Source organism: Eurosta solidaginis, chromosome 1 (assembly GCF_040869045.1).
Source record: "Eurosta solidaginis isolate ZX-2024a chromosome 1, ASM4086904v1, whole genome shotgun sequence".
Lineage (NCBI taxonomy): Eukaryota > Metazoa > Arthropoda > Insecta > Diptera > Tephritidae > Eurosta > Eurosta solidaginis.
In genome coordinates, this window is record NC_090319.1 from 154,952,029 (window position 1) to 154,978,889 (window position 26,861).

The 26,861-nt window shown below is 37.7% G+C and overlaps 1 protein-coding gene across 6 annotated transcripts in view; it reads left to right on the forward strand.

The window, feature by feature from the left end:
* The window catches only part of stac (C2 and C2B_Munc13-like domain-containing protein staccato), a 2,073,982-nt gene that overhangs the window by 416,471 nt on the left and 1,630,650 nt on the right, over window positions 1-26,861 (forward strand). The window lies entirely within an intron of this gene.

The window sequence follows — 26,861 nt, forward strand, 5'->3', positions numbered from 1 at the left end:
CGATCACGATATATGTATGCTTAATATGTTGTGATGTATACTTTGTCTGCGGCCAACTCAGATTAGAATGTCAGTTTTATATTTCTACTATATGTAAATGGACGGCAATCTGAAACGAGAAGAGAAAAAGATGGTGTTAGTCGAGCTAGCCAGTAAATAAGAAAAAATCCACGTTTCCTGGAAATTCATTCTAACATGTGTGTATACTCACTCCCATGAATGAATGACATTTTTGAATGAACGAAACAAGGTTGCCACTCGATGACATTTGCTTTTGTCTTCTCTTACGCCGTAAACACATTGCGCGCGACCCCATGCATTACAAGTCGGATCCGCGGGATCCAAAATAAAAACTTTATTTTGGTTCCGATAAATGAAAGGTTTGTTTTATTTTTACAAATTGGTGCATAAAGACACACTCAAAACCAACTTTCTTGTGAAAAAAAGGGGTGAACCACTCGAGACCGAAATAATTCTCCCGGTTATTTGCATTGATTTCATTGTTAAAAAGGTTAGTGCAAAATTAAAATGTAAAACATAAACAGAAACATGTCCCACTCAATAGTGGTCTCGCTTTCATGACAGAAATTGCTTTTTTTGTGTATTGAAGTTTCGACAGACTTTCGTCAGTCCCCTTTTTGCTTGAAATCCCAGCAGGAATAAAGTAGTGCCATCTATGCTTTCGATGTTACAAACAAGGGAGAAATTAAACTTTTTAGAACAGACTTTAAATTTAATGTCGCGTCAGGACTCAGACGCAAGCTGTCCCTAAATACTCTCATGACATGACCATTATGTATCAACACATTGCAATGGGCAGCACCGCACAGCGGTCTCATTCCAACGATTGGAAGAATGAACAGCTGACAGTTCTACAAATTGCCACACTCGTTAGTGTAGGCTATTCCCGCCAGGGTTGTGTTGGAATCAACAAACACACCACAATTTGTGATTCTCACACAACATGGCCCAAATCAACACAAAGAGTGTTCCCAGACAGCGAGTAAAGGCCTCTTTACATTTGTCGCACATTTATATGCAAGACGTCATTTGACTAGTCATTTTACAGGGATTCATAGGTTATATTCACAGCCACATTTGTATCGGCGTGGGTGAGTTTTGTGACGAAATTTTTGTAGGTCAACTACAAGGAGCCGTGAAAATACACGGGTAACTCGTGATACCATCTGCGACACAAATGTGGCGTGTATTACCGCATATTGCCTGTATTAGGCAAACACTAAAGAATATAGTTTGCTTTCAATCTATATTCAACAATTTGTTAATTTTTACTTATATTTTTCCCTCACCATTGGTGACTGCTTTCAACATCAGAATGTCGTTATGATGACAACACTAAAGATACCTTTAGGCGTATCTCGATCAAATTATATGAAATATAACAGTGGTTTCAACCACTACAAACACATCATTACATCGACATAATAACTTCATAAGATTATTCGTTCCACACAACCCTTTATCCCGAGTACGCCAACCACAAGCTCAGCCAATTGAGCTCCTTGTCTCCGCTCATAAGCCACCCAACCTAAGGGCATCTACGAATGTTCTACTAACAATTTGATATTCCAGAATGACCGGATTGTCCCACAAACGCGCAAAGACGGAGGCACGCGGCACCACATTCAGCGTCCCCTGTCGGCTATGTCAAAAGCCACACAGCATAAGGCTCTGCCCGATTTACCGGGGCATGACGAACATGGATCGACTAAAGACGATCATAGATTTCAGATATTGCACAAATTGCCTATCGCCATTCCACCAACGGAAGACATGTCCCAGCGAAGATCGCTGTCATCGGTGCAACGAGCAGCACCACACGTCAACACACCTCGACGACGTTCCACCACCGTCCCACGAGAGTGATGGCGAAGAGAGCTCCGACGGAGCCCTATCCATCCACGTCACGGAACAAACCCTGTGGTGGGAAGCGGACGTCGCCGAGGAAGAGATCGAACGACGGGAAGATCCTACTGCGACACTAGCCACGACACCATAAGGCGGTTCAGGACCACAACGTTTCCGACCGCTCCTACGACACGAGAAGCCTACAAACGTACAACGCGGGGATGGCGGGGAGACACGTCCTTTCCCCCCATCGCACCGTTCTACCGGGGGGCGCCGTGGCGACGCGGAACCGCGTCCGTCCCGCTCGTCACGACGCTCAATTGGTAGGGCGGCCCCGTATAATGCGCGTAACCAAGTAACCACGCTCGCGCGCCAACCAACAACGCCCACCGGCTTCAGAACAGGACGCCTCCGGGAGACGCCTCTAGCAACGACCATCACACGTGCATTCGTAGCCATAGCTCCAACGGCGGTCGTTCGGATAGCAGCAGGAGGGAAGCTCCACGCAGTACGCGCCCTTATCGATCCGTGCGCTCCGAATTCAATCATAGATGCGAATCTCGCAAAGGACCTCGGGTTAGAGCGTACCGGCACGTCCTATCATGTGAAGTGCACGCTTGTTCTGCGAGGGAAATACGGGGTAAAGGGAGCCGTGACAACCCAGGCCACAGTGGTGGCGCGATATTCACGGCTTAGTCCGACAGCAACGCTGGATCCATCGGTAGCCACGCCATTCCAATTCATGAAGCTGGCGGATCCAGCTTTCCACCGGTCTACACCTGTCCGGCTCACACTAGGTGCCGACGTCTACGCCAGCCTAATGGTTAGCGGCACACCACCGTCGACCGTCGGCGGGCTGCTGACTCAAGCCACCATCTTCGGGTTGGTAGTGTCGGGAGCCCACCAGCAATAATCAGGCATCTGTCCATTCAATAAGTAAAGTGCACTAAAACCAAGCAACCCCACGTACATGACCACTAACGTTTTTCTCTTTTCATCCACAGTTCAGCGAGGCTGCATTACTGCGAGCATGGATGTCCGCCGGAGAGCGTACTGACGATCCGCCTATACATACATACCATATTTTTTAATTTTAGTTAAGTTTATCCCGCCTTGGGAAGGTTGCTGGCGCACTCACCCAATTTCAAATTGCTCGCCGCAAGGGGGCCGGCATGTTTAGGCCACCAGCCTAAATATTCGCTACCACCCTAATGTACACTTTTGGCAATTTTAGTATTTACCGGTAACGGCCCACCCCTGCCGAGCGCTAACTTTAAAGGGGAAAACTCGACGAAAGTTAGCTATCGGCAGGTGGTGCGGACCTTTTTCGTTTTTTAAACTTTCTTTTCTATTTTGGAACGTCAACGAGCCAGCAGCTATCTCACAGGTGAGTTATCATATTACGTATCCTTTCGTAGGTTGTGCATATAATTTACGCTATAATCGCATTTTGCTATTGTGATTCTTCTTAATAATTGCGATTTTAACATTAGAATTTGCACTTGGCAATTGTCTGGCAATCAGCCACCAATATTTCTATTTTTGAATTATAATTTATCCAACAATTTGCGGTCGTCATATTACTAACATTTGCCGTGCACGAATGTGTAATTAACAATTTTAATAACATTGAATTCGAATTAGTTTGTGAAGCAATCCCCCCTTTGATAATAAATAAAGCTGAGAATTTATATTGTTTATAACGTGAATACATTTGTTATTACTCGCCCTAATTCTTTGCTTTGCTTTCTTTTTATTTGCGACGCACACGCCCGACTTCCCCGGGACCACACTGCCCCGCAAAACAACTACTTTAAGTAGTACAATGGCAAATATATCACTCGATATTAATTATAAATCAAAACTGACTCCTGTGTTGCTACTAGCTCCTAGTTAGTTGAAGAAACTTCTGCTATTTATTTACTTGCCGAGCTCGTATTGTTTTTTTTGTGTATATAACTACGTGTGTGTGTAGTTGCTTTGCATTCCCGCTGTCGCTCAGTGTTTCGTCTAGAACAAGCTAGCTGGACAAAATTATTTTATGAGATTTTCTGTTTTATATGCAGTCATTTATTACAACTACGTCATTTTTTTCAGCAATATGTTCTTTTTTTCCCAAAATTTTACTTCATATGCATACATTTCCTTATTTCATATACAGTAACTCATGTGAATAAGTGACATAGATCCAAAAAAATTTAAAGGGCTTAATAATATTACTTTATTGTACTTAAATTGAATGGACTACAAATCTCAATACTCTAAAAAATTCCGAAAAAAAAATTAAAATTTTTTATGAAAATTCGTCGAATTTTTCAAACATTTTTTAAATATAATTTAGTTTTTGTTATAGATCGTGACAAATTTTCTTATGGGAAATTAGTTAAAATAAATTTGCGAAAGCGAAAATTGTAAGAATTGTCCAAAAAGGGGTGTCTACTTATTTATGTGAGTGACTGTACACTTGTACATACATATTTTGTATTTATTTGAGTATTTATCCTCGCACTACAATTTTTACAAAATTATTTTATAGTACCAGTCAGGAATGTAAAAGTGAATTACAATAATAATAATAACAATGTAAATAATTAAATTAATTATGTGAAAATTACTTATTACAAAAACTTAAAAGTAAAGTATCATACAAAGTAGAAAAGACAATAGATTTTAATTAAATAAAACCTGATCCAACAAAAAGTTATAGGGTAGGTTATCTTTTATAATTATGTTATTATTCGCTATCATCACTTTCATTCGATGAGTCACTTGTGGAATAGTCATGAGTATCAGCAACACTACTGTGAAAGCTTGAAACAACAGGGGTATTTATTGACTCCTCAACATTATCGGGGGACAGTAAATTTAAGACTTCTGAAGTCAGACTTTTAAATTTTTTCTTGGGTATCTCCCTAAAACTGTTAACTAAAGGATCCGATGTTATAAGCAACATATTCATAAGATCTCTATTCGTGGCTTCACGTGACTGCTTTTATGTGTTATCATCCCTGAATCGTCTCAAATCTTTGTTACGGGCTTCCTGTGCTTCCTCAGAAAGTTGACCAATAGGTAAAATTGCTGATTTTATAATATCAGTACTATGCACTAAGATTTTATGAACCGTAACAGGCATATTAAGCCATGGATAGAGATCTATGTATAGTTTTTTAGTCTCGACCCCAAATTTTTCAAATCTTTGGATATTTATATTGTACCCAGATGCTAATGCGCGAAAGAGAGTGTCGAATCTTTTGATGAGCGTTACATCCAATCCCGTAATCTCAGCACTAGCCTCAGAATTTTCGAAAAACCTACGAGCAGTGTTGCCGTCATTGGTATTGCCGAAACCTGGTTTTGGTTTATCTACTATCAATCCAAGTACACTTTTAAATTTATTTTGGATTTCGTTGGAACGTAGCTTTACACTCTCTTTATCTGCCTCATTCCTAAGCTGCCATTTTTTTACTTCGAGGCGATAACTTATGTGAAGCAAGCATTCAAAACATCTTATCCATGCATGGAGAGTAGACAAACCAAAACCAATATCATCTCGGTTAGGTGTAAAGTCCCGTAACTCATTATTCATATCTTTTGGAGTGGCACCACAAATATAACACTTTTGTGCGGAAGAAGTTTCAGTCAAAGCATTGCAAACTTTTCCGTCAATCATTGTTAGAAGCATATTGTGATTTACGTAAACTTCGTATTCTTCGAGCATGTACTTTGTTGGCAACGACGCATTTATCTCCTCTAAAAGTTTGTTCGTTTCAAAAACAATAAAATCATTTGTTTCTTTAGAAAAAATAAATTTAATTGGACGACAATACATGGTAGAAGAAGGTCGAGGATTCTGCCAAACAATGTTACCTTTTTCATCCTGTAATTGAAGAGGCACGAAAGAAAATATAAACAAAAACTCATCAGTGTCAGAACTGCATGTAAACTTTTGCTTATATGTGCTATGGCCAGAGCTTCCATCGCAACTCCACTTGCTGATTAAAGTATACGTCAAGTTTGTAGGTAATAAACTAACAAAAACTTCTTGATTTGCTAAAGCTAAACGCTCAACAGTTTTATCTAATACGGGCTGGACTTAAATTTCCGGACGTGTTTGACCCACATCAATTTCATTTGGCTAGCATTCTGCCTTAGCTTTTCTTAGACTATAAAATGATGGATAAACCTTATGGCCTGCCTTGATGCTCCACTTCCGTGCCGTTTTGTACCCATGAGTCGTCGACTTGCTATCTACGTTGTTCAAGCATTTTGCATCTGGCTCACATATCATCTTTTTGCCGGATATTTGAGTGGTTTCCTGTGACTTTTTATAATGTTAGCAACATGTCTGTTACCGGACATACGCGTTGATACTTCTGCCGCATAAAGTAACTCACCAGGACTTCTAGATTGCAAGAGGTCATCCACTCGACGCCGTTTGGTTTTTTACTGCAGCTAACAAAGTTCTTCTTTCGTCCTCCGGGCCGGGTTACCTGAAGAAGTGGTTGGTCTGATGGCAACTTTGAATCCACCGTTATTGTAAATGTGAAGTCTGGACTCGAAAGCCACTCCGAGTTTTTATTCAAAAATCGCTCCTTATGTCTTGTAGTATCGCGTGGAATTCACCCCATTTCAAACATGCTTAACATAACAAACGCTCGTTCATTGACCCAGGTAACTACCATAAGTTCGTTCGCTTTCACTAAGTCACCTAATGCATTAATGCGTCATACCGAACTGCTCAAGCGGGAATTATATTGAAAATATGTAGGTCAATAATTTGCTGACAAGCATTCCTCACTATTGAGTCATGCACCTTTAGTATGTAAATATTAATGTAAGTATGTATATATGCATAGGTTAAGAACTTCTGTATAAATAGTAATGAATTTCGTCAATAAAGAACAATTGCCACAATTGCAACAATTGCGATCCAACGCTCCTCATCAGCGTTCGGCTCTTAATCATTTTTGGTTCAATTTTATTCTACAGTATTCCAGAAGTGTTCCACTTTTGATCCAGCTTCAACGAATATGCCGATATTTGTAAGCTTAAACTTTTTATCGAATACTCGGCTGCTTCGCTTAAATCGTACTTAAGTAAAACAAAACTCAATAATTCTTTATATCTGGTTTCCTTCGAATGTTGAACCCAAATGTCAAAAAACTCCGTTCTTGGTACGGTTATAACTAAAGCCTCGTTTTCATTATGGCATATATGTCGTCAAATGTTGCCAAAATAATGAAAACGGGCTGCCAAATAGTGTCAGTTGAGTTTGCAGTCAGGTTTGACAGCTCACTGTCAGACAAAATGCCATCCAAGTGAAAACGACCAAATTTCAGTTTGCCACCGCTGTTGGAAACGTTTGACATACAAAAAAGATTTGCCAACATGCTGGCAAATCTCTCATTAAACGAGCAATTCTTGTTTGTTTGTATAGCCGAACGATCTCGGGAACGGCTCAACCGATTTAAATGAAATTTGGCACAGAGATAATGTATCACCTTCTAAGACTTTCTACTTAGGTGTTGCCACTCAGAATGTCTCACAAGGTTGCCACCTATTCGAAATTAAAAAAAAAAGTTGCATGACTTATACCGATATGGGTATCAAATGAAAGGTATTTCACCCCGCATTACAATAGGGACATTTTTGAGTAGGGTTGCCATATAGGGTTGCCACCTATGCGATATTTAAAAAAATTGCATGAGATATGCCGATATGGGTATCAAACGAAAGGTATTTCACTCCGCATTACAGTAGGGACATTTTTGAGTAGGTTTGCCATTTAGGGTTGCCACCTATTCGAAATTAAAAAAAAATTGCATGAGATACGCCGATATGGGTATCAAACGAAAGGTATTTCACTCCGCATTACAATAGGGACATTTTTGAGTAGGGTTGCCATTTAGGGTTGCCACCTATTCGATATTTAAAAAAATTGCATGAGATATGCCGATATGGGTATCAAACGAAAGGTATTTCACTCCGCATTACAATAGGGTCATTTTTGAGTAGGGTTGCCATTTAGGGTTGCCACCTATTCGAAATTAAAAAAAATTGCATGAGATATGCCGATATGGGTATCAAACGAAAGGTATTTCACTCCGCATTACAATAGGGACATTTTTGAGTAGGGTTGCCATCTAGGGTTGCCACCTATTCGAAATTTAAAAAAATTGCTTGAGATATGCCGATATGGGTATCAAACGAAAGGTATTTCACTCCGCATTACAGCAGGAACATTTTTGAGTAGGGCTGCCATTTAGGGTTGCCACGTATTCGAAATTACAAAAAAAATTGCATGATATATGCCGATATGGGCATCAAACGAAAGGTATTTCACACCGCATTACAATAGGGACATTTTTGAGTAGGGTTGCCATTTAGGGTTGCCACCTATTCGAAATTTAAAAAAATTGCATAAGATATGCCGATATGGGTATCAAACGAAAGGTATTTCACTCCGCATTAAAATAGGGTAATTTTTTAGTAGGGTTGCCATTTAGGGTTGCCACCTATTCGAAATTAAAAAAAAATTGCATGAGATATGCCGATATGGGTATCAAACGAAAGGTATTTCACTCCGCATTACAATAGGAACATTTTTTAGTAGGGTTGCCATTTAGGGTTTCCACCTATTCGAAATAAAAAAAAAAATTGCATGAGATATGCCGATATGGGTATCAAACGAAAGGTATTTCACTCCGCATTACAATACGAGCATTTTTGAGTAGGGTTGCAATTTAGGGTTGCCAACTATTCGAAATTTAAAAAAATTGCATGAGATATGCCGATATGGGTATCAAACGAAAGGTGTTGATGAGTTTTTTAAAAAGGCGTTGGCCTCAGTTCTATAGGTGGACGCCTTTTCGAGATATCGCCATAAAGGTAGACCAGGGGTGACTCTAGAATTTGTTTGTACGATATGGGTATCAAATGAAAGGTGTTAATGAGTATTTTAAAAGGGCGTGGGCCTTAGTTCTATAGGTGGACGGCTTTTCGAGATATCGCCATAAAGGTGGACCAGGGGTGACTCTAGAATTTGTTTGTACGATATGGGTATCAAATGAAAGGTGTTAATGAGTATTTTAAAAGGGAGTGGGCCTTAGTTCTATAGGTGGACGCCTTTTCGAGATATCGCCATAAAGGTGGACCAGGGGTGACTCTAGAATGCGTTTATACAATATGGGTATCAAAGAAAGGTGTTAATGAGTATTTTAAAAGGGAGTGGGCCTTAGTTCTATGGGTGGACGCCTTTTCGAAATATCGATATAAAGGTGGACCAGGGGTGACTCTAGAATTTGTTTGTACGATATGGGTATCAAACGAAAGGTGATAATGAGTATTTTAAAAGGGAGTGGGCCTTAGTTCTATAGGTGGACGCCTTTTCGATATATCGCCATAAAGGTGGACCAGGGGTGACTCTATAATGTGTTTGTACAATATGGGTGTCAAATTAAAGGTATTAATAAGAATTTTAAAAGGGAGTTGTAGTAATTGTATATGTGAAGGCGTTTTCGAGATTTCGACCAAAATGTGGACCAGGGTGACCCAGAACATCATCTGTCGGGTACCGCTAATTTATTTATATATGTAATACCACGAACAGTATTCCTGCCATGATCTCAAGGGCTTTCGATTTCGCCCTGCAGAACTTTTTCATTTTCTTCTACTTAATATGGTAGGTGTCACACTCATTTTACAAAGTTTTTTTCTAAAGTTATATTTTGCGTCAATAAACCAATGCAATTACCATGGTTCATCCTTTTTTCGTATTTGGTATAGAATTATGGCATTTTTTTTATTTTTCGTAATTTTCGAAATCGAAAAAGTGGGCGTGGTCATACTCGGATTTCGGCCATTTTTATACCAATACAAAGTGTGTTCAGATAACTATGTGAACTGAGTTTAGTAATGATATATCGATTTTTGCTCAAGTTATCGTGTTAACGGCCGAGCGGACGGGCAGACGATCTACTGTGTATAAAAACTGGGCGTGGCTTCAACCGATTTCGCCCTTTTAAACAGAAAACAGTTATCGTCCTAGAATCTAAGCGCCTACCAAATTTCACAAGGATTGGTAAATATTTGTTCGACTTATGGCATTAGACAAATCAAATGAAAAAGGGCGGAGCCACGCCCATTTTGAAATTTTCTTTTGTTGTTGTATTTTGTTGCACCATATCATTACTGGAGTTGAATGTTGACATAATTTACTTATATACTGTAAAGATATTAAATTTTTTGGAAAAATTTCACTTTAAAAAAATTTTTTTCTTTAAAGTGGGCGTGGTCGTTCTCCGATTTTGCTAATTTTTATTAAGCATATATATAGTAATACAAGTAACGTTCCTGCCAAATTTCATCATGATATTTGTCAGGGATGCACCTTAACGTTAAACTAATCGTTTATCAAAAAATTTCCACCGTTTCCGTTGAAACACTTCCAAATATTATCGATAAAGAAATTATCAAGATAAATTGTATCTCGTTTTTAACAGAAACGAAAAGCTTTCGTTAACGTTAAAAACGTTAACAAAAACGTGATACTTTATGTTTGAATTGTGCTGGAAATGCTATAGCCATGGTGAAGCCGTACGGTGGTAACAGCGAGCGGATATACAAACAAACTCCATGTAATTTGTTTGTGCAATTCGTTGGTGGTAATGTCAAAAGTACTCTGAGAAATATTCGTACTGTCAAAATTCATGAGAAAAGTTGCAATTAGCTTGGCTAATGATTTCACCTTTAATGACTCCGCCATCAATCAGCTTTGCCAGCATAGTTTGAAATTAATAATCAACATAAACGATTTGATTTTGTTTTGATATGGAAGAAAACGAAACAAAATCATTTCGTTAATTTGACGTTCTTAACGTTAATAAACGAAACGAAATGACTTTGTTTCGTTTATTCACGTTAATTATCGTAACGAAATCATATCGGTTCGTTGGTTAAGCATGCCTGATATCTTCAACGACTGCCAAATTACAGCTTGCAAAACTTCTAAATTACCTTCTTGTCCAAAATTTTACTTATTTTCTATTCTGCGTCATAAGTTCAACCCACCTACCAAGTTTCATCGCTTTATCCGTCTTTGGTAATGAATTATCGCACTTTTTCGATTTTTCGAAATTTTCGATATCGAAAAAGTGGGCGTGGTTATAGTCCGATATCGTTAATTTTAAATAGCGATCTGAGATGAGTGCCCAGGAACCTACGTACCAAATTTCTTCAAGATACCTCAAAATTTACTCAAGTTATCGTGTTAACGGACAGACGGACGGACATGGCTCACTCTAATTTTTTTTCGATACTGATGATTTTGATATATGGAAGTCTATATCTATCTCGATTCCTTTATACCTGTACACCCAACCGTTATCCAATCAAAGTTAATATACTCTGTGAGCTCTGCTCAACTGAGTATAAAAAAATTGCAGGAGATATGCCGATATGGGTATCAAACGAAAGGTATTTCACTCCGCATTACAATAGGGTCATTTTTTTAGTAGGGTTGCCATTTAGGGTTGCCAACTATTCGAAATTTAAAAAAATTGCATGAGATATGCCGATATGGGTATCAAACGAAAGGTATTTCACTCCGCATAACAATAGATTAGATTAGATTAGATTAGATTGCCGTTTGGGGGTTGGAGTAGTTGGAGGACGTAATGGATAAGTCAGCTTCAAATTCTGCAATTTTCGTTCATCCAGTCGGTAGTACCACTGAAAAAAGGAAGCGGGTGAGAAAACTGACTGAAAAATGGACAGCCGAGCAAACGTAGAGGCTATTGCAGGAAGTAGAGGTCAGGGAGGGGACCTTGAATTTTCTTTCGTCTCAATACAGGGACCGGAATTTGAGGGAGGCTCAATGGCAAGATATGGCGGATATTTTAAAGATGTCGCGATTTGGGGTATCTGCCAAGTGGAACAGCCTGCGCTGGTTTTTCCGCGTGAGTTCCTTTTCTCTTTATAAATATACTAGCATTTACCCGCGGCCCCGTCCGCAAGGAGAAAATTAAATGTATGGGCTATTCACGTTAGCCTGCTTATCAAGGTATCTGTTTAAAAAATTTTTTCTGTCTAATGCACTTTATTTTTGTAATTGAGTAAAAAAAAAGATCTATATGAGCTGATAACCTAATAGGATCCAAAAAATGATCCCGAATTTATCCAGAAAAAGCCACGAATTGACCCCGACGATATCGCGGACAGATCCCGAAAACCATCCAGAAATGCCCCGGAAGGGTCTCCAAACATTCCCGGAATAGTCCCAAAAAACCCGAAATGACAACGACACGATTCTAGACTTATCCAGAGAACCACACAGAAATGATCCCTGAAGGGTACCAAAATGATCCCGGAAAAGTTCCGAAATGACCCTGACGGGCTCAGGGACGGATCTCAAAAAACATCCAGAAAATATCCCTAAAACCCTCCAGAAATGATGCCGAAAGGGTCCCCAAATGATCCCGTATTAATCGCGAAAAAGTCCCGAAATGAACCCGACGGGATCCCGGACGGATACCCAAAACCATCTAGAAATGATGCCGGAAGGTACCCCAAATGATCCCGAAAAAGTCCTGAAATGACCCTGATGGGATCCCGGACGGATCCCTAAAGCCTTCCAGAAATGATGCCGAAAGGTCCCCAAATGATCCCGTAATAGTCTCGAAAAAGTCCCGAAAAAGTCCCGAAATGACCCCCACGGGATCCCGGACGGATACCCAAAACCATCTAGAAATGATGCCGGAAGGTACCCCAAATGATCCCGAAAAAGTCCCGAAATGACCCTGATGGGATCCCGGACGGATCCCTAAAACCCTCCAGAAATGATGCCGAAAGGGTCCCCAAATGATCCCGTATTAGTTTCGAAAAAGTCCCGAAATGACCCCCACGGGATCCCGGACGGATACCCAAAACCATATAGAAATGATGCCGGAAGGTACCCCAAATGATCCCGAAAAAGTCCCGAAATGACCCTGATGGGATCCCGGACGGATCCCTAAAACCCTCCAGAAATGATGCCGAAAGGGTCCCCAAATGATCCCGTATTAGTTTCTAAAAAGTCCCGAAATGACCCCGACGGGATCCCGGACGGATACCCAAAACCATTTAGAAATGATGCCGGGAGGTACCACAAATGATCCCGAAAAAGTCCCGAAATGACCCTGATGGGATCCGGGACGGATCCCTAAAACCCTCCAGAAATGATGGCGAAAGGGTCCCCAAATGATCCCGAAAAAGTCCCGAAATTACTCCGATGGGATCCCGGACGGATACCCAAAACCATCTAGAAATGATGCCGGAAGGTACCCCAAATGATCCCGTATTAGTCGAGAAAAGGTCCCAAAATGACCCCGTCGGGATCCCGGACGGATACCCAAAACCCTCCAGAAATGATGCCGAAAGGGTCCCCAAATGATCCCGTATTAGTCGAGAAAAGGTCCCGAAATGGCCCCCACGGGATCCCGGACGGATACCCAAAACCATCTAGAAATGATGCCGGAAGGTACCCCAAATGATCCCGAAAAAGTCCTGAAATTACCCTGATGGGATCCCGGACGGATCCCTAAAACCCTTCAGAAATGATGCCGAAAGGGTCCCCAAATGATCCCGTATTAGTCTCTAAAAAGTCCCGAAATGACCCCGACGGGATCCCGGACGGATACCCAAAACCATCTAGAAATGATGCCGGAAGGTACCCCAAATGATCCCGTATTAGTCGAGAAAAGGTCCCAAAATGACCCCGTCGGGATCCCGGACGGATACCCAAAACCCTCCAGAAATGATGCCGAAAGGGTCCCCAAATGATCCCGAAAAAGTCCCGAAATTACCCCGATGGGATCCCGGACGGAACCTGAAAAGCAACCAGAAATAATGCCGGTAGGCACCCCAAATGATCCCGAAATAGTCACGAAATGGCCCCATCGCTGTCAAAAATATTTAGTTAACGTTTGACGTCAGTGGTGAAAACTGGATGTCAATCGACTGACACCACAATTTGATGACAGTCTTTGGCACACACTGCTATATCGACTTCATGCCAGTTTTTAATATGTAATGAAAACACATTCGACACCAAATCGCCATGACGACAGTTATGTCAGTGATTTTGACATAGTGAAAACAAAGCATAAACTGCTTTGTGTTGTTGATTTTCCGACAGGGTGAATAGTTGATGATTGTTGTGCTGCCATCTTAAGTGTCGTTGATCGTTCTGATTTGTTATCAGTTGTGCAGTATTTATATTACATTCAGGTATTGCCGTAGATGCTACCAAATGGGGTTGTTTTGTGTAGCGTCCCGGCGTGATTATACCTGCATTTGGATTGCTTTGTATGTACCTGTTTTTATGCCTTGGTGACTGGTGCGGTAAGTTGTGGAAGGTTGAAGTCAGTGATCTTCGCCTTTTTGCTTTTGGTGTGCTCTTGTTGACCTTGCGCGTTTATTTTTGTGTGTTTTATGGCTACGCGTTTGTTCCCTGTACCTGGGAATTGGTTTTGCCGTTTGTAGATCAGCTTTAATGGTTCAAATATCTCGTCGTAGCTGGTACGTACATACATCCTATTTTATATGTAGAGATAACTAAATCTGCAAAAAAAAAAATTAAAAATAGATGTGCAAAGAATTCGCAATGGTTTTTTCTTTCGACTATTAGAGAATACTTGCGACTATAACATGTAAAATTTAGCCTGGATGTCCGCGGATGTATGTAACTTTTTTGTCCCTAAAGTTAAAAATATAGAGAAAAAATACCTTTTCTTCTTAATAACGGAATGTTAAATACATTGAAAATACTCTAATTGCGAAAGAATTACTATTAAAATATTTTACTTACCTTCGAGCATAGAATCCATTAAAAAAAATTGTATAAAAGTGTTCACTTAAAAGAAATATGAAGCTTAATATTCAACAAGAATTTTGCAAATTAATCAATGCATTTTACGGCCACTCCTGCCTTCTTACTTCAATTATTTATTTATTTTATTTATTTATTTATCTATTCATATTATAGTCTATGACAATCCGAACCTCCTTACAGACTATTTACTAATATATCTTAACTAATAAATATTAAATATTCAAATTATTTCATTCAATAGCAGTTTAAACCTAAATTTATTTAATGCAAAATCAATATCTATAGAATACAGCAAATTAAACTCCCTCATTTCCCTAGCAATTGGAGAATTGGAAGCATAAGTCGTTCTAAATCTATCTAACCAGAAAAAATCGTGACATCGAAGGGTTCGCGATGGTACATTGAACCGTATACGTTCCAAAAGATAGGGCGAGTCAACCGTCCCATTGATGATATCATATAAAAATGTCAATGAAAGCGTTGATCTTCTACTCACTAAAGATTTAAGGTTAATTAAAAGACACCTAGAACTGTATGTTGGAACAGGATCGTGAAAACGCAAAGACCGGAGGGCAAATCGCAAAAATATTTTTTGAATACGCTGAAGTCGGTCTATATGGCAGGCATGGTACGGCCTCCAAATGAAAACAGCATATTCTAGTTTAGACCGCCCTACGGTTGTAAATATAAGTTTTAAAGTATAAGCATCACTAAAATCCATACTGAAACGGCGAATGAACGCGAGTGTGGAATAAGACTTCGCAATGACATAATTAATCTGACTGTGAAATAGAAACTTCGCATCAAAGACTACACCAAGATCTGATATTTCATCAACAACCCTCAGCGTAGAGTCCCCAATATGATAAGAAACAGGAAGAACATTTCGAGTTTTAGCAAAGGTAATACTAAAACATTTACTTATATTTAAAAGCAGACGACACTACCACAAAATACGTGATTTTCAGTGAATTTTTCCAAGTGGGTAGTACTACCAAATTACCATAGGCTGCCGCCGGCCCTGCCGAAATGGATATATACAACGAGCTTTGGCAATTGTCTAAATTTTTTCTTTCTTCTGTTCTAATTTAATAATTTTTTCAATTAAGAAAAAATTTCTCATAACAATAATAATGATAAAATAATTATTGTTAGGCCTTGAGCTCGATTCGAACCCGCGATCTTACAAATCAGTAGGCCGATATAACAACAAAAATTGTTAAAACATCCCAGAGCACGGGGAAAAATGTCAATAAAATATGACACTATGGCAGCATTGCCATCAAAGAAGTCCAATTTTCACATTCATTCTGCACCAGATGTCGCAGTGTTGTGAATATCAATTGGCAAGAACCAGAATAGAAGTAGAGGATTAATGGAGACAAACAAAAAACCGCTGTGAGGGCTGAATGGTTATAGCAGCGGCGCCTAAACGGTGCCGATGAAGGAATTTAGCAGTTCCCGCAAAGGATCTATACAACGAGCTTTGGCAGTTGTCTAAATTTTTTCTTTCTTCTATTCTAATTTAACAATTTTTTCAATTAAGAAAAAATTTCTCATAACAATAATAATGATAAAATAATTATTGTTAGGCCTTGAGCTCGATTCTAACCCGCGATCGTAGTTTAAAACAGTTAATTCATTCAATTGAAGTACAAAAAAATGTATTATATTTTAATTTTTTTGCTATAAACTGAGGTCCTTCGAAAAAGACGTATTTTTGTAAGGACAAGTCCAAGACAAGTCAAACTTAATTTTTAATATATTAAAAAAACAATATTTTTCTCTAAAAGCCATTTAAAACAAGTGAATATATATGAAATAAATGATTAAAAAAAAAAAAATTAATGTTTTTGGAGCTGGTGCATATGGTAATGGCCTTTCGGTTTCCATTAAAAACAAAAAATCTAAAATAATGTCGGTTAAGCCCTTTGTGCGGTTATGGCTCGATATGTAAATTTAATGAGCAATTATTTCTTAAAATTTCACTATCGATATTCTTGTGGACTGTATAAAGAGAGATACAGAGTGAAAATAATAAATAACTCAGGGAAAATTAACTTTACACGTGTTGATGATTATACTAACCTTTTGTTTCCACTGAAATAAATCTCGAATTGGTTTTTGACTGACTTTATTGTCGGATGACTCTTGGTGGAAAGAAAAAATGCACAAGTGGCCGTGAGGTTGATTGGGTGAGGCGTCTTCTCGATACCGTGCATATATATTATAAATTATGTATTATATTATTAATTAGTGCTGTCGGAATGGACTTAATTTCAAGCAGCTCGTACGTATTTAACAAAACTAGTAGGATTGCGGTGCACAGTGTAACTTTTTTCACTTTTAGGATGCCAAAAGTCCAAAAAACAATGTTCTATAATCTCAAAAATGTTTTGTCATGCAACAGATTAACAACCAACCGTTAAGAAAATGTATGCACAGCAAAGTAAAAAACCCACGATCACCATGATGAGCATTATGAAACTTGGATAATCGAAACAAGTGTAAAAATCATTTCACAGTCCAAAATTTTTCAACAACTTTGTGGCCACGTGGCGGATTTTTCGATAACTATTTTGACTTCAAACTATTTTATTTAACATATTTGGGTAGTATATAAGAGCATTCGTAAGTTTCAGCCACGTAGGCATTTTTTTTATTTCTTTTTATTTTTGTTTTAGACAGCCACTAAAAGTTTGCTAAGCTTAGCAAATGTTTCGTTTTCAATAGAATAAAACTTGCCTGATTCCGCACAATTCCATTGAACAAATACATACACTTTAAGGGGAGTTTCATATAGTTTCAGATAAAAAAACAAACCATTGCGAAATTTTGCGTTTTTCTTTGTAATCGCCAACTAAAGGTCTCTATGCCCTCGCTCACGTATGAAGCGCAGTGACCTAACAATGGAATTTCCTCAATTCAAGTCTACAATACTAGATCCCAAAAAAGACACTTATACCTGAAATGGTAAAAACCCAGAAAAAGGGAACTTGTGCTCTGAATAGCCTTCATTGTTTGTCATATGAGTTTTCCCATAGTTAACAAGTTGTGCACTTATCCCATCAACTTATGTTATGTATGCAAGCCTACCTGAGGGTCGTCTATTATGGGTGATACTTCTAAGCAATTGAGTGCTTTGGGAATATACGTATGTATCGCAAAAGTGCTACATATGTGGGGCTTCTGCAAAAGATATGAACAATATGCGAGCCCTGTCATAGCGAAATGTTGACAAAAGCATGCTTGCTTTCGGAATTTCCGCTTTACATTCTTAGATACTATGCATGGAATGTATGCTACACATCGCTTATCGAATGGAAATGAAGACCTGGTGTGTGCAGAGCGAAGAAAATAAGGAAAATATGAAAAAGAAGAAAGAACATATCCAAAATAGATTCAGGAAAGAAGTTGGTCTTTTGATTGATACGCCAAAGCAAAAAACCGGAAACACAAATGATGACAACACTGCGAGAAGATTCTTTGGAGATCCTGAAATAACATCAGACATAACCGGCATAAACATCAATCTTTTGAAAAGGTTTCATACAATACTTTCATGCATAGGATGTGGGTTTCAAATAAATTCTGAAGCTTTTGACCACTATGTGACAGTGACAAGGGTACTATGTTTATCGGAATATGCTTAGTACAATATGCCAGTGAGCGTACATAAAATTCTGTTTCATGGAAAGAGTATAATCGTGTCTGCTATTCCTCCTATTGCTAAACTTTCGGAAGAAACTCAAGAGTCCAGAAACAAAGATGCACGAAATTATCGTGAACTCTTCACCACAAAAAAGTCAAGAATTTGTAATAACTTGGATTTGCTGCACAGATTGCTGATATCGTCAGACCCGTTCATAAACAGTTTGCGGAAAACCCCTAGGTCAAAGCGGCGAGCATTAACGAGTGCAGTTATTGGCTTATTATCTGAACCAGAGCATGTCGACAATATTGACACCAACTAACTTTATACCAGTTAAAATATCACTTTTTATTTATATGTATGTATTTCGATTCAGTTTTTACAAATATATGTACCTATGTTGTGTTTGACTTTGAAAATACAATTTTTAAAATATTAATCAAAAGCCTCTAAGCTAAAGTTAAGAAATATAAACAATTTGTATTTATATTGGCGCAGGAAAATGCCTTTAAAGTAGAAAATATGATTATGTGAAATTTCACCTTATATGAGGGCAAGGAGAAAAAGTGGGCGGATCACGCCCATTTTTATTCTCAAATCAGATTTAGGTATCTGCAACCACACTGCAAAATTTCAAATGAATTCCTCCATTGGTTTGACTGTTATTAATTTTGGTATCCTAAAAGTGAAAAAAGTTACACTGCGCGGTGTGTGGGAGGTTGGAACGGACGTGATTCTAAGCCACCCGCGCAAAATTACTTGTTTTGGTGATAAGCGGACGTGATTCCAAGCGTGTGAAAAAGACGTATGTTAAAATAAACAAGTAAGAACGGGACTGTCTTCGGCTGTGCCGAAGACTTCATACCTTTCATGAATGGGGCTGAACAATAATCTTATCCCGTTCGTAATCTCCGAATAATCGGATGTATAAGATAAGAAATATATAGTGAACAGATCTACATACCTTAACGATTTTTAAGATAAATATAAAATAAAAAACAGGTAGGTACTTTGTGCGAGGATGCAAAGTTTCAGGTTTTTTGATGAAATTTGATGAATTTTGAAGATTCTAGCCGTAAAAAAGGGGTCAAAATGACAGTTTATATGAAGTATATAATATATATACGACCGATCTCTATGATTTTTTCAGACAACAATATATGCTATATACGTAAGCATTTTGTGAAATTTGAAGCTTCTAACTGTTAAAACGGGGCAGAAATTGCGCAAAGTTTCTTATCTGAACAATCGGTTGTATGAGATATATACTATGTGTACCACCGATCTCAATGATTTTTTCAGATATCAATATATGCTATACACGTAAGCAGTTGGTGAAATTTGAAGCTTCTAGCTGTTAAAATGGGGCCGAAATCGTAAAAAAAATATATATATACTATATATATATACTATATATACCATCATATATATATTATATATATCACCGATCTGATTTTTTGACACAACAATACATACTATATACGTAAGCAATCGGTGAAATTTGAAGCTTATAACTGTTAAAATGGGGAAGAAATTGCGCAAAGTTTCTTATCTGAACAATCGGTTGTATGGGATATATACTATATATACCACCGGTATCTATGATTTTCTCAGACAACAATATATGCTATACACGTAAGCATTTGGTGAAATTTGAACATATCTAAACGATTTTTAAGATAAATATAAAATAAACAAGTAAGGAAGGTTAAGTTCGGGTGTAACCGAACATTACATACTCAGTTGAGAGCTATGGTGACAACATAAGGGAAAATAACCATGTAGGAAAATGAACCGAGGGAAACCCTGGAATGTGTTTGTATGACATGTGTACAAATGAAAGGCATTAAAGAGTATTTTATGAGGGAGTGGGCCATAGTTCTATAGGTGGACGCCATTTAGGGATATAGCCATAAAGGTGGATCAGGGTTGACTCTAGAATGCGTTTGTACGATATGGGTATCAAATGAAAGGTATTAATGAGTATTTTAAAAGGGCGTGGACCTAAGTTCTATAGATGGACGCCTTTTCGAGATATCGCCGTAAAGATGGACCAGGGGTGACTCTAGAATGCGTTTGTACGATATGGGTATCAAATGAAAGGTGTTAATGAGCATTTTAAAAGGGAGTAATCCTTAGTTCCATAGGTGGACGCCGTTTCGAGATATCGCCATAAAGGTGGACCAGGGGTGACCCTAGAATTTGTTTGCACAATATGGGCATCAAACGAAAGGTGTTAACGAGTATTTTAAAAGGGAGTGGGCCTTAGTTCTATAGGTGGACGCCGTTTCGAGATATCGCCATAAAGGTGGGCCAGGGGTGACTCTAGAATTCGTTTGTGCAATATGGGTATCAAACGAAAGGAGTTAATGAGTATTTTAAGAGGGAGTGGGCCTTAGTTCTATAGGTGGATGCATTTTCGAGGTATCGCAATAAAGGTGGACCAGGGGTGACTCTAGACTTTGTTTGTACGATATGGGTATCAAATGAAAGGTGTTAATGAGTATTTTTAAAAGGGAGTGGGCCTTCGTTTTATAGGTGTTCGCCTTTTCGAGATATCGCCATAAAGGTGGACCAGGGGTGACTTTAGAATTTGTTTGTATGATATGGGTATCAAATGAAAGGTGTTAATGATTATTTTAAAAGGGCGTGGGGCTTAGTTCTATAGGTGGACCCCTTTTCGAGATATCGCCATAAAGGTGGACCAGGGGTGACTCTAGAATTCGTTTGTGCAATATGGGTATCAAACGAAAGGAGTTAATGAGTATTTTAAGAGGGAGTGGGCCTTTCTGGACCAGGGGTGACTCTAGACTTTGTTTGTGCGATATGGGTATCAAATGAAAATGAGTATTTTTAAAAGGGAGTGGGCCTTCGTTCTATAGGTGTTCGCCTTTTCGAAATATCGCCATAAAGTTGGATCAGGGGTGACTCTAGAATGAGTTTGTACGATATGGGTATCAAATTAAAGGTATTAATGAGAGTTTTAAAAGGGAGTGGTGGTAGTTGTATATGTGAAGGCGTTTTCCAGATATCGACCAATTTGTGGACCAGGGTGTCCCAGAACATCATCTGTTGGATACCGATAATTTATTTATATATGTAATACCTGCCAAGATTTTAAGGGTTTTTTATTTCGCCCTGCAGAACTTTTTCATTTTCTTCTACTTAATATGGTAGGTGTCACAACCATTTTATAAAGTTTTTTCTAAAGTTATATTTCGCGTCAATAAAACAATCCAATTAACTTACCATATTTCATACCTTTTTTCGTATTTGGTATAGAATTATGGCATTTTTTTCATTTTTCGTAATTTTCGATATCGAAAAAGTGGGCGTGGTCATAGTCGGATTTCGTTCATTTTTCATACCAAGATAAAGTGAGTTCAGATAAGTACGTGAACTGAGTTTAGTAAAGATATATCGATTTTTGCTCAAGTTATCGTGTTAACGGCCATGCGGAAGGACAGACGGACGACTGTGTATAAAAACTGGGCGTGACATCTACCGATTTCGCCCATTTTCACAGAAAACAGTTAACGCCATAAAATCTATGCCCCTACCAAATTTCAAAAGGATTGGTTAATTTTTGTTCGACTTATGGCGTTAAAAGTATCCTAGACAAATTAAATGAAAAAGGGCGGAGCCACGCCCATTTTTAAATTTTCTTTTATTTTTGTATTTTGTTGCACCATATCATTACTGGAGTTACATCTTGACATAATTTACTTATATACTGTAAAGATATTAAATTTTTTGTTAAAATTATACTTTAAAAAAATTTTTTTTTAAAAGTGGGCGTGGTCCTTCTCCGATTTTGCTAATTTTTATTATGCGTACATATAGTAATAAGAGTAACGTTCCTGCCAAATTTCATCATGATATCTTCAACGAATGCCAAATTACAGCTTGCAAAAGTTTTAAATTACCTTCTTTTAAAAGTGGGCGGTGCCACGCCCATTGTCCAATATTTTACTAATTTTCTATTTTGCGTCATAAGTTCAACTTATCTACCAAGTTTCGTCGCTTTATCGGTCTTTTGTAATGAATTATCGCACTTTTTCCGTTTTTCGAAATTTTCGATATCGAAAAAGTGGGCGTGGTTATAGTCCGATATCGTTCATTTTAAATAGCGATCTGAAATGAGTGTTCAGGAACCTACATACCAAATTTCATCAAGATACCTCAAAATTTACTCAAGTTATCGTGTTAACGGACGGACGGACGGACATGGCTCAATCAAATTTTTTTTCGATCCTGATTATTTTGATATATGGAAGTCTATATCAATCTCGATTCCTTTATATATGTACAACCAACCGTTATCCCATCAAACTTAATATACTCTGTGAGCTCTGCTCAACTGAGTATAAAAATAGGTAGGTAATCTGTTTGAGGATGCAATGCTTCACGTTTTTTGTGGTCTGCATGTAAAAACTATGGCTACGAATCACGTATTTCAAAAATATATGACGTAAACGTAACTATTTGATGAAATTTGATGAATCTTGAAGCTTCTAGCCGTAAAAAAGGGGTCAATATGACAGTTTATATGAAGTATATAATATATATACCACCGATCTCTATGATTTTTTCAGACAACAATATATGCTATATACGAAAGCATTTTGTGAAATTTGAAGCTTCTAACTGTTAAAACGGGGCAGAAATTGCGCAAAGTTTCTTATTTGAACAATCGGTTGTATGAGATATATACTATGTATACCACCGATCTCAATGATTTTTTCAGACATCAATATATGCTATACACGTAAGCAGTTGGTGAAATCTGAAGCTTCTAGCTGTTAAAATGGGGTAGAAATTGCGAAAAGTTTCTTATCTGAACAATCGGTTGTATGAGAAATATACTATATATACAACCGATCTCTATGATTTTTTCAGACAACAATACATGCTATATACGTAAGCAATCAGTGAAATTTGAAGCTTATAGCTGTTAAAATGGGGTAGAAATTGCGAAAAGTTTCTTATCTGAACAATCGGTTGTATGAGATATATACTATATATACAACCGATCTCTATGATTTTTTCAGACAACAATATATGCTATATAAGTAAATATTCGGTGAAATTTGAAGCTTCTAGCTGTTAAAATGGGGCTAAAATTTGCGAAAATATATATATATATATATACTATATATATATACTATATATACCACCATATATATACTATAAATACCACCGATCTTTATGATTTTTTCAGACAACAATATATGCTATATACGTAAGCATTCGCTGAAATTTGAAGCCACTAGCTCTTAAAATAGGGCAGTAATTACGATTTTGGTGGGTCTATCTATTTTCCTTTAAGGACTTACAATTTTCGTTTCCGTGACGAAATTAATTCATGAGAGGTATAAAAATAGGTAGGTAATCTGTGTGAGGATGCAAAGCTTCACGTTTTTTGTGGTCTGCATGTAAAAACTATGACTACGAATCACGTATTTCAAAAATATATGACGTAAACGTAACTATTTGATGAAATTTGATGAATTTTGAAGCTTCTAGCCGTAAAAAAGGGGCAAAAATGACAGTTTGTATGAAGTGTATAATATATATACCACCGATCTCTATAATTTTTTCAGACAACAATATATGCTATATCCGTAAGCATTTTGTGAAATTTGAAGCTTCTAGCTGTTAAAACGGGGCAGAAATTGCGCAAAGTTTCTTATCTGAACAATCGGTTGTATGAGATATATACTATATATACCACCGATCTCTATAATTTTTTCAGACAACAATATATGCTATATACGTAAGCATTTGGTGAAATTTGAAGCTTCTAGCTGTTAAAATGGGGTAGAAATTGCGAAAAGTTTCTTATCTGAACAATCGGTTGTATGAGATATATACTATATATACAACCGTTCTCTATGATTCTTTAAGACAACAATATATGCTATATACGTAAGCAATCGGTGAAATTTGAAGCTTATAGCTGTTAAAATGGGGTAGAAATTGCGAAAAGTTTCTTATCTGAACAATCGGTTGTATGAGATATATACTATATATACAACCGATCTCTATGATTTTTTCAGACAACAATATATGCTATATACGTAAGTATTCGGTGAAATTTGAAGCTTCTAGCTGTTAAAATGGGGCTAAAATTTGCCAAAAATATATATATATATATATACTATATATACCACCATATATATACTATATATACCACCGATCTTTATGATTTTTTCAGACAACAATATATGCTATATACCTAAGCATTCGTTGAAATTTGAAGCCTCTAGCTCTTAAAATGGGGCAGTAATTACGAAAAGTTCCTTATCTGAACAATCGGTTGTGGGGGATATATACTATATATACGACCGATCCCATCAATTTTTTCAGGCAACAATATGTGCAATATACGAAAGTATATGGTGAAGTTTGAAGCTTCAATCTGTTAAATTGGGTAAGATATTACAAAAATCCTCTTTTTCTGAAAAATCGGTTGTATGGAGGATATATGCTATAGTGGTCCGATCCGGTCGGTTCCGACAAATGTCTAATCGGACACCCAAATACACCCGCTCACCAAATTTTATCAAGATATCTCAAAAATTGAGGGACTAGTTTGCATACAAACAGACAGACGGACAGACGGACAGACGGACATGGCTAAATCAACTCAGCTCTTCAACCTGATTATTTCGGTATACTTAATGGTGGGTCTATCTATTTTCCTTTAAGGACTTACAATTTTCGGTTTCGTGACGAAATTAATATACCATTTCATTTTCATGAAAGGTATAAAAACAGGTAGGTACTTTGTGTGAGGATGCAAAGTTTCAGGTTTTTTGTGGTCTGCGTGTAAAAACTATGACTACGAATCACGTATTTCAAAAATATATGACGAAAACGTAACTATTTGATGAAATTTGATAAATTTTGAAGATTCTAGCCGTAAAAAAGGGGTCAAAATGACAGTTTATATGAAGTATATAATATATATACGACCGATCTCTATGATTTTTTCAGACAACAATATATGCTATATACGTAAGCATTTTGTGAAATTTGAAGCTTCTAACTGTTAAAACGGGGCAGAAATTGCGCAAAGTTTCTTATCTGAACAATCGGTTGTATGAGATATATACTATGTGTACCACCGATCTCAATGATTTTTTCAGACATCAATATATGCTATACACGTAAGCAGTTGGTGAAATTTGAAGCTTCTAGCTGTTAAAATGGGGCCGAAATCGTAAAAAAAATATATATATACTATATATATATACTATATATACCATCATATATATATTATATATATCACCGATCTGATTTTTTGACACAACAATACATACTATATACGTAAGCAATCGGTGAAATTTGAAGCTTATAACTGTTAAAATGGGGAAGAAATTGCGCAAAGTTTCTTATCTGAACAATCGGTTGTATGGGATATATACTATATATACCACCGGTATCTATGATTTTCTCAGACAACAATATATGCTATACACGTAAGCATTTGGTGAAATTTGAACATATCTAAACGATTTTTAAGATAAATATAAAATAAACAAGTAAGGAAGGTTAAGTTCGGGTGTAACCGAACATTACATACTCAGTTGAGAGCTATGGTGACAACATAAGGGAAAATAACCATGTAGGAAAATGAACCGAGGGAAACCCTGGAATGTGTTTGTATGACATGTGTATCAAATGAAAGGCATTAAAGAGTATTTTATGAGGGAGTGGGCCATAGTTCTATAGGTGGACGCCATTTAGGGATATAGCCATAAAGGTGGATCAGGGTTGACTCTAGAATGCGTTTGTACGATATGGGTATCAAATGAAAGGTATTAATGAGTATTTTAAAAGGGCGTGGACCTAAGTTCTATAGATGGACGCCTTTTCGAGATATCGCCGTAAAGATGGACCAGGGGTGACTCTAGAATGCGTTTGTACGATATGGGTATCAAATGAAAGGTGTTAATGAGCATTTTAAAAGGGAGTAATCCTTAGTTCCATAGGTGGACGCCGTTTCGAGATATCGCCATAAAGGTGGACCAGGGGTGACCCTAGAATTTGTTTGCACAATATGGGCATCAAACGAAAGGTGTTAACGAGTATTTTAAAAGGGAGTGGGCCTTAGTTCTATAGGTGGACGCCGTTTCGAGATATCGCCATAAAGGTGGGCCAGGGGTGACTCTAGAATTCGTTTGTGCAATATGGGTATCAAACGAAAGGAGTTAATGAGTATTTTAAGAGGGAGTGGGCCTTAGTTCTATAGGTGGATGCATTTTCGAGGTATCGCAATAAAGGTGGACCAGGGGTGACTCTAGACTTTGTTTGTACGATATGGGTATCAAATGAAAGGTGTTAATGAGTATTTTTAAAAGGGAGTGGGCCTTCGTTTTATAGGTGTTCGCCTTTTCGAGATATCGCCATAAAGGTGGACCAGGGGTGACTTTAGAATTTGTTTGTATGATATGGGTATCAAATGAA